Raw genomic sequence first — 7,451 nt, 5'->3', positions numbered from 1 at the left:
TGGTGAGTAGGATGCTGTTCTGATTTTAATCCCCCACATTCCCCATTTTCATTGGGCACGGGGAATTAAAATATGGGCCTTATATGTAGTCAAGATCGTTGCCAGCCTCCTTTCCATCACAGTGTGCTTGTCAGAAACAATATTATGGATACCTTGTTGGTGCTCCAATGCTAATTTTGGATGCATCTTTCCAGACAACCACTTCTCATATTTATCACAGCTACTATTGAACTTTCGTTCGCTTATCTTATTCAACTTCAACCAATGGAAGCATTATATCCTCTGTGCTCAGAGACTTCTCACATATTGTGAACTCTATAATTGAGATTGCTGTATCTCTACCCTGGTCACTGCAACAGTTGTGGTGGATGTCTGCATGGACTGAGGTGCAGTCCAATACTCCTCTGAAGTCCAGAAGATCCTGGTTCCTCTGTCAAGAAAAGAAAGGGATACAACTCAGATGATATGTTTCTGCTGCGGTACAAGTACAGAAATGCATATGCTCCTGTATAGACCTGATACAATCAGATATGCTGTTTGCACATTTTGTATTAGTGAAGATGTGGTGGATAACATGACGTGGAAAGGAAAACACTTACTTGAGTCACCAGTGTGCAACACCAGTTCAGGCACCATCATCTCCAATCTAAACTCTAGAAGCCAAAGAGTTCCACAACTGTCAGTTGTGCTTCAGTCAGTTCCTTTACATCCTGTGGTATACCACCTATGGCCTTTGGTGGTTGAAGGGCAATTTTGCACCCTTTTTATGCATTGTGAAAGCACTTAAGGACCTCCTGTGATGCACTCCAGGTGATGGTTTTTGTGTTGAGCACGCTGTTGATGCCATTCTTCCTTCCTCATATTTGATTGACTTGGTTTACTCTGAAAAGCAGAAAATTGTTGTTCTTCTACCCAGCTAGTCTTGGACTATGAATAACAAGTCAGCGTCAGTAAAACAAGCTTTTCTATTTTTTTTCTTGGAATGTAACTCAGGATTCTAATCTGCACATCTAGATTCGTAACACTTTGGGGGGAAATTTCCTTGCCGTTTTCCACGTATTTCCAGTGCATGATTGGAGGAAGTAAATTTTTGTGGCAGGAAAATCAGGAAGAAGCTGTTTCTGTTGGTTTTCCGCTATTAAATCACTCCCTGAGTTCCCACATGTTTTTTGGCTCTTCTCGTGATCCGTCCACAAAGAACTGAGTGCCCTCATTTAAATACATGGTTATGAGGCCCAATTGCTGTAACTCCGAGTTTCCTGCTTTTATACTCACAATGCATTTAGAATAACTTAGTCTGAGAGTTATAAGGCACAACAGCTGCCATGGTCAGCTGAGACAGGTGGAAGTGAAGAGCCTGAAGAGTTTGATTAGTGATAATGTGCAAACTGCTTCTGGCTGATTTTCCTGACACAAAAATTTACTTGCTCCGATTATGCAGTGGAAATATGCCAAAATATGGCGAGTAAATTCACCCCCAGTGTGTTCATCAATCTAGATGTGCTGATTAGAATCTGGATTGAAATGATCATGAAAACAACTAGTAAAGCTGGGAAACACTTTTGTAGCAATTTTATTTAATTCTGCCAAGAACCACCTGGACTTGCTTCTCACTGCTCCTGACAGCATCAGACCATCAACCGATGTCCCCCTCCTCCACCTGCCTGCCTGCAGTGAGGGTTTCCTTAGAGAGGAGGAGGAGATGCAGCAAAGCATGGAGAAAAGGAGAGTTGGGCAGCAGAGGCACATGCCTCTACTCAACTGAAAGGACTATGCATGTCTTAAAGGGACAGTTTCGCTGCCTGGACAGGTTCGGAGGGGGGTCTGCAATATGCTCCAGATTGTGTGTCATGAACAGTTGCAGCTTGCTTTGTCCAACACAGCATTGACATTCAAAAAAGAGCTGGACTTTGGTGTTGCTGGCGAGGAGGTCCAAGCTTTGTTGTTACCAAAACTAAATGAAGGGGAGCATCATGACGACCTGCACTCAGGAAACTCCTCAGTGACTGTTGCAAGGGGCATCAGGGCACAGCTCATCACAGAAGTTTTCTCTTCTGTGTAACACAGTCTATCTTTGATACCAGAGCCGTACATTCTTCTCCCCCATTTTCAAATAAAGGGACATTCCCTTAATCCAGTATCTCAATCCTACTGAATGGCAACACATCAGCCATCTTTGCCCCTACATGAGCATGTCAATAATCATCACCTGAGTCAGCATCAAATAATTGTACCCTTTCGTATATGACTCTAGGCTCCATGAATATCAAAATGCAATATCAGTGCACATTCTAATTTATTACAATGAAGTCCAAAGTGAACAGAAGCCAACCTACTCTTTCCTAAAACCATGTTTCCTCTGGGTGGTTACATGTCTTTCTTTCACCTATTCGAGTGCTTCTCCTAGGTGCAACCTGAAGGCCAGTATCGTGAGAGCTGTTTGATTGGTCATGCTCTACCAAAGGGTGATGGGACTGAGACGGCTCTCCTCTCATGGCAGCTTGCTGCTGCTGCTGCTGCTGGCTGCATCTCTGAAGCTAGTTCCTAGGCAGTCTGTGTCACCTTCCATATTCCTCAGGCATGGTGCTCTCAGGGGGAAGGCTGGATGTCTGGCATATGATGCTATTCTGAGATATGACAGTATCAGGCAGAGGGACTTAATTCATCACCATTGCACTGGGCCCTGGATCTATGTGCCACTGATAAGTGGGATGGCTGGTCTAATGGTAGCTATCAAATCCTGAAAGCCTTGAGAGACAGCGGCATTCATCCCAGCTGCCAGAGTCTGAAACCTGGTATAGAGGCTGCTCTCCATTCTCTCCTCTATTGCTATCAGAACTCCAGTCAGTACTTCTATGGAGATAGATGCACCAATATGAGGAAGGAAGAATGGCATCAACAGCGTGCTCAACACAAAAACCATCACCTGGAGTGCATCACAGGAGGTCCTTAAGTGCTTTCACAATGCATAAAAAGGGTGCAAAATTGCCCTTCAACCACCAAAGGCCATAGGTGGTATACCACAGGATGTAAAGGAACTGACTGAAGCACAACTGACAGTTGTGGAACTCTTTGGCTTCTAGAGTTTAGATTGGAGATGATGGTGCCTGAACTGGTGTTGCACACTGGTGACTCAAGTAAGTGTTTTCCTTTCCACGTCATGTTATCCACCACATCTTCACCAATACAAAATGTGCAAACAGCATATCTGATTGTATCAGGTCTATACAGGAGCATATGCATTTCTGTACTTGTACCGCAGCAGAAACATATCATCTGAGTTGTATCCCCACCCATGCACTTCTTAGGTGGGGGCAGCTGCAGATTTCGATGAAGCTGCCACACGCTCCATTTGGGTCTTCAATCATGCTTGAAAATGGGCACATAAGGGTGGGGTGCACACTGCACGCACCTGTTCAGGTGGTCCTAGGGACCACGGCTATTTGCTGCTGCCAGCTCATTATACTGAGTCAGGTGTGCAGCCAGCACTACCCACGCTATTCATTGACTGCGGGCTTGTTTGGGGGGGGGGAGCAGGAAATCGGACTTCACTGACGCCACTTAAAGGCAGCCAGCTCCTCTTAAAGGGGAGGTACACTTTGGCTGCATACACCAAGAAACACTTGTAAGGAGAAAAATGGCTGCAAGCCATGCAGATCTGGCCCCCAGGTTCTCCAATGCCACTTTAAAGGCCCTGGTCCAGGCAATGGACAGGAGGAGGGAGATCCTGTTCCCCCAGGAGGCAGAAACATCTCCAGGAATCACCTTTGCTGCCAGTGGGAAGAGGCTGCAGAGGAGGTTAATGCCAGGACCTTAATTCCCAGGACATGGCTGCAATGCAGGAAAAAGTTCAATAACCTCATCAGAGTTGTCAAGGTAAGAATCTCACTTCTCACCTCAATTATTCTCTCCTCACACCACCACCAACTGCAGCCTCACAACTCACAATAATAATCCCCTCTTCTGCTTCTCTTTACTCTCCTACAATCACTACACTTCAGGAATGTGATGGAATACTCTCCACTTGCCTGGATGAGTGCAGCTCCAACAACACTCAAGAAGCTCGACACCATCCAGGACAAAGCAGCCCGCTTGATTGGCACCACCATCCACATTCACTCCCTTCACCACCAGCGCACCGTGGCTGCAGAGTGTACCATCTACAAGATGCACTGCAGCAACTCCAGGGCACATAGACCTCCTCAGAAGACAAACACGGGACGCAACCAACAGAGTACCCTTCGTCATCCAGTACTTCCCCGGAGCGGAGAAACTGCGCCATGTTCTCCGCAGCCTTCAACATGTCATCAATGACGACGAACACCTCGCTAAGGCCATCCCCACACCTCCACTACTCGCCTTCAAACAGCCACCCAACCTCAAACAGACCATCGTTCGCAGCAAATTACCCAGCTTTCAGGAGAACAGCGTCCACGACACCACACAACCCTGCCACGGCAACCTCTGCAAGACATGCCAGATCATCGACACAGATACCACCATCACACGAGAGGACACCACCCACCAGGTACATGGTTCATACTCCTGTGATTCGGCCAACGTTGTCTACCTCATACGTTGCAGGAAAGGATGCCCCGGAGCATGGTACATTGGCGAGACCATGCAGACACTGCAACAACGGATGAACGGACACCGCACAACAATCGCCAGACAGGAGGGTTCCCTCCCAGTCGGGAAACACTTCAGCAGTCAAGGACATTCATCCACCGATCTTCGGGTAAGCGTTCTCCAAGGCGGCCTTCGAGACACACGACAACGCAAAATCGTCGAGCAGAAATTGATAGCCAAGTTCCGCACCCACGAGGACGGCCTCAACCGGAATCTTGGGTTCATGTCGCACTACACGTAACCCCATCAGCGGAAAAAAAAGTTATCTGTTTTTAATACAACAAGTCATTCTCTCTCTTTCTCTTCCTTTTGGATGTTTTTCTCTCTCTCTCTCCCTCTCTGCCTTTGGTTCTGGCCGTTTGTATATTCAGTAGTCTGGTATCTAATGTTTCTCTGTCTGAACACTATTCAATTCACTTGATTGCCTTGATAACGGGCAGTTGGAAAGATTATCTGTAATCACCAGGCATTGTTCTATGACTATATATGCGGTGATTTTCAAGGAATCCGACACTCACCTGACAAAGGAGAAAGCCTCCGAAAGCTTGTGATTTTCAAATAAAACTGTTGGACTATAACCTGGTATTGTAAGATTCCTTACATTTGTACACCCCAGTCTATCACCGGCATCTCCACACCCTTGGGATTAAGGAGACAGAGAAGGGGGTTGATTCTTGTGTCTGTGTGGAGCTTCACAGGGATGCCAGGGTGGTAGTTTAGGTGTTCAGTCACTAACCTGGCGCTGGAAATATGCTGCCAACCTTGCCATCTCCCACAGCAAGGGCCGAGTGCCTCCCCATGAGCTTCATTGCTCTCTCCTCGTAGGACATGAGTTGTTTTAACGTGAAGATGCTCTCTCTGGTGGTTTGCCTCTCTCAGGCATTGTGCGGCAATTTCTCCTGCAAGAATCATAGAATCATAGAAGTTACAACATGGAAACAGGCCCTTCGGCCCAACATGTCCATGTCGCCCAGTTTATACCACTAAGCTAGTCCCAATTGCCTGCACTTGGCCCAATAGAAGATTGAGTAAATGAGGGGAAGGCTAGAAGTTAAGGAGTGTGTGCCAGGTGGCATGAGGGAGCTGAAGTAAGGGCTGAAGTAAAGTAGATGAAGGGACTTTTAGGGTTGTACCTGTAAATAATTCCTGTTATGGGGGAGCTGGATAGCTATAGTCCAATATCCTGAGTTAGAGACCTCCTTAACCAGAGCGTATTTTGAAGGGTTAGTCATATAAATGTTCCTTTAAGAGGGTGAAGAATATGTTGGTGCCCATGGTGGGCAAGGAATAAAAGGGAGTGTCCGGTGTGCTTCATTGCCTACCCTGGTGAGATAATTGAACTACTTGCAGCACTGAGCTGCAGTCCTGAGGGTGGGAGAGTTGGCACTCAGTGCCATTGCTACCTCCCTCCAGGTGGTATGAGTGAGATTCCAGTCAGGATTTCTGGTGCAGATACCCAATGGGGGATTTGTGCCTCCTTAGCTCTATTACCTCCAGGAGGGCTTGGAGATCCAAGTCTGTTAAATTCTGTGTTCTTCTTCTATGCCTGGGTGCCATGCTCTGCTGCCTTGTTTGGTTGCTTGTTCTAACAATTCCTGCTGTAGATATCTTGAAAATTATGAGAAAAAAATAGATGAGACATCCAGCGAAGTTATCTGAGAGTAGTGAGTGAGCTAAGCACTATTCTTTCCTTACCTGGTTGTCCCCCCCCCACCGCACCCCCACCCCCGGTCTGCTACTGAAGTGTGCAGGTTGAGCTGACCTTTTAAAGATTGCACTCTAATTTCCATGCACTCCAGCAGATTACACCCATTTTCTATGTTATCAGTGCTATATAAATAGAAGTTGTTGTTTTCAATAAAAATACGTTTCTGGGCCCATGAGCTTGTACAATAGTAATATTAATTGAAACAGAAATAAAATTTACACAACTCAGATATACGCTCATGGCTTCCAATAGGATTTTATTCAGTTCTAAGCACAGGCATGTGGTGGCGATGCAGTTAAGCCAGCAATGGAGCAGGATTTGAAACTATTCTCACTTCTGACTTCATAATGTTCCACTCATTTGAAGAGTTAGTACTCACCAGAGGAGTTTAACTGTTTACAACTTACAGCTTCGAACTTTCATAAGTCATTAACTGCCCTTGGTTTAATCATGCTTTGATGGGTAATACTTCATATATAAACACACTATTTTTGACATTGAAACTTGATGTGAATATATATTAAAATGTAGGTTTGAATGCATCTTTGTAAACAGTTCAAAGTTACACTTTTTAATCTACTTGTATTTATGACCCGAACTGAAATTATTCACGTGGGTTAAGGGAAACAGTGATGAGTCAGGTGAAACAGAAGCTGAAATCATCTGAAGCAGCTGACCACACTGAGGCAAGTACTCATAAACCAGAATGCTAAAAACAACTTACCAAGTCTCTCAAATACGTTATACAGAAGAATTTCCCAAAACCTGCTTCTGAAAAAAACCATGAGGTGTTTTTGAAGGTGTTAGGATTTTCATTTTTTTCTTTTTTTTCTCGCTGTGGTTGAAATGAGCTTTTTATTTTTCCATCCTCAAAAAATGATCGGCGGAGTCTCAGGCTGCATAGAGGAGGAGGCCAGTAGGAATGAAGGACAACCAGTTAAAAGCAAATTCAGATAAACTGCCTTTACACAAAAATATATTTACACAATGTGAGAATGTGGAATGCACGGCCCAGAACGTCACTGATGCAGAATCAGTTGAGTCAGTAGTGGTGTTTAAAACGGAGATAGATACTAATTTGGGAAGTAAGGGTATTCAATGTTATGGAGAAAGG

General features: G+C 45.2%; 1 long non-coding RNA gene across 1 annotated transcript; it reads right to left on the bottom strand.

Moving 5' to 3' along the window:
* Positions 1 to 5,452: 5,452 nt before the first annotated feature.
* Positions 5,453 to 7,105, bottom strand: LOC137334968 (uncharacterized). Its single transcript, XR_010966284.1, has 3 exons — positions 7,062 to 7,105; positions 6,121 to 6,237; positions 5,453 to 5,528 (listed from the first exon to the last, which is right to left on the bottom strand). It is a non-coding gene; the product is annotated as an uncharacterized lncRNA (long non-coding RNA).
* Between the last annotated feature and the right edge of the window lie 346 nt (positions 7,106 to 7,451).

The sequence above is a fragment of the Heptranchias perlo genome, chromosome 18, assembly GCF_035084215.1.
Source record: "Heptranchias perlo isolate sHepPer1 chromosome 18, sHepPer1.hap1, whole genome shotgun sequence".
Lineage (NCBI taxonomy): Eukaryota > Metazoa > Chordata > Chondrichthyes > Hexanchiformes > Hexanchidae > Heptranchias > Heptranchias perlo.
The sequence above is the reverse complement of the archived record's forward strand: the minus strand, read 5'-3'. Positions and strand labels throughout refer to the sequence as shown.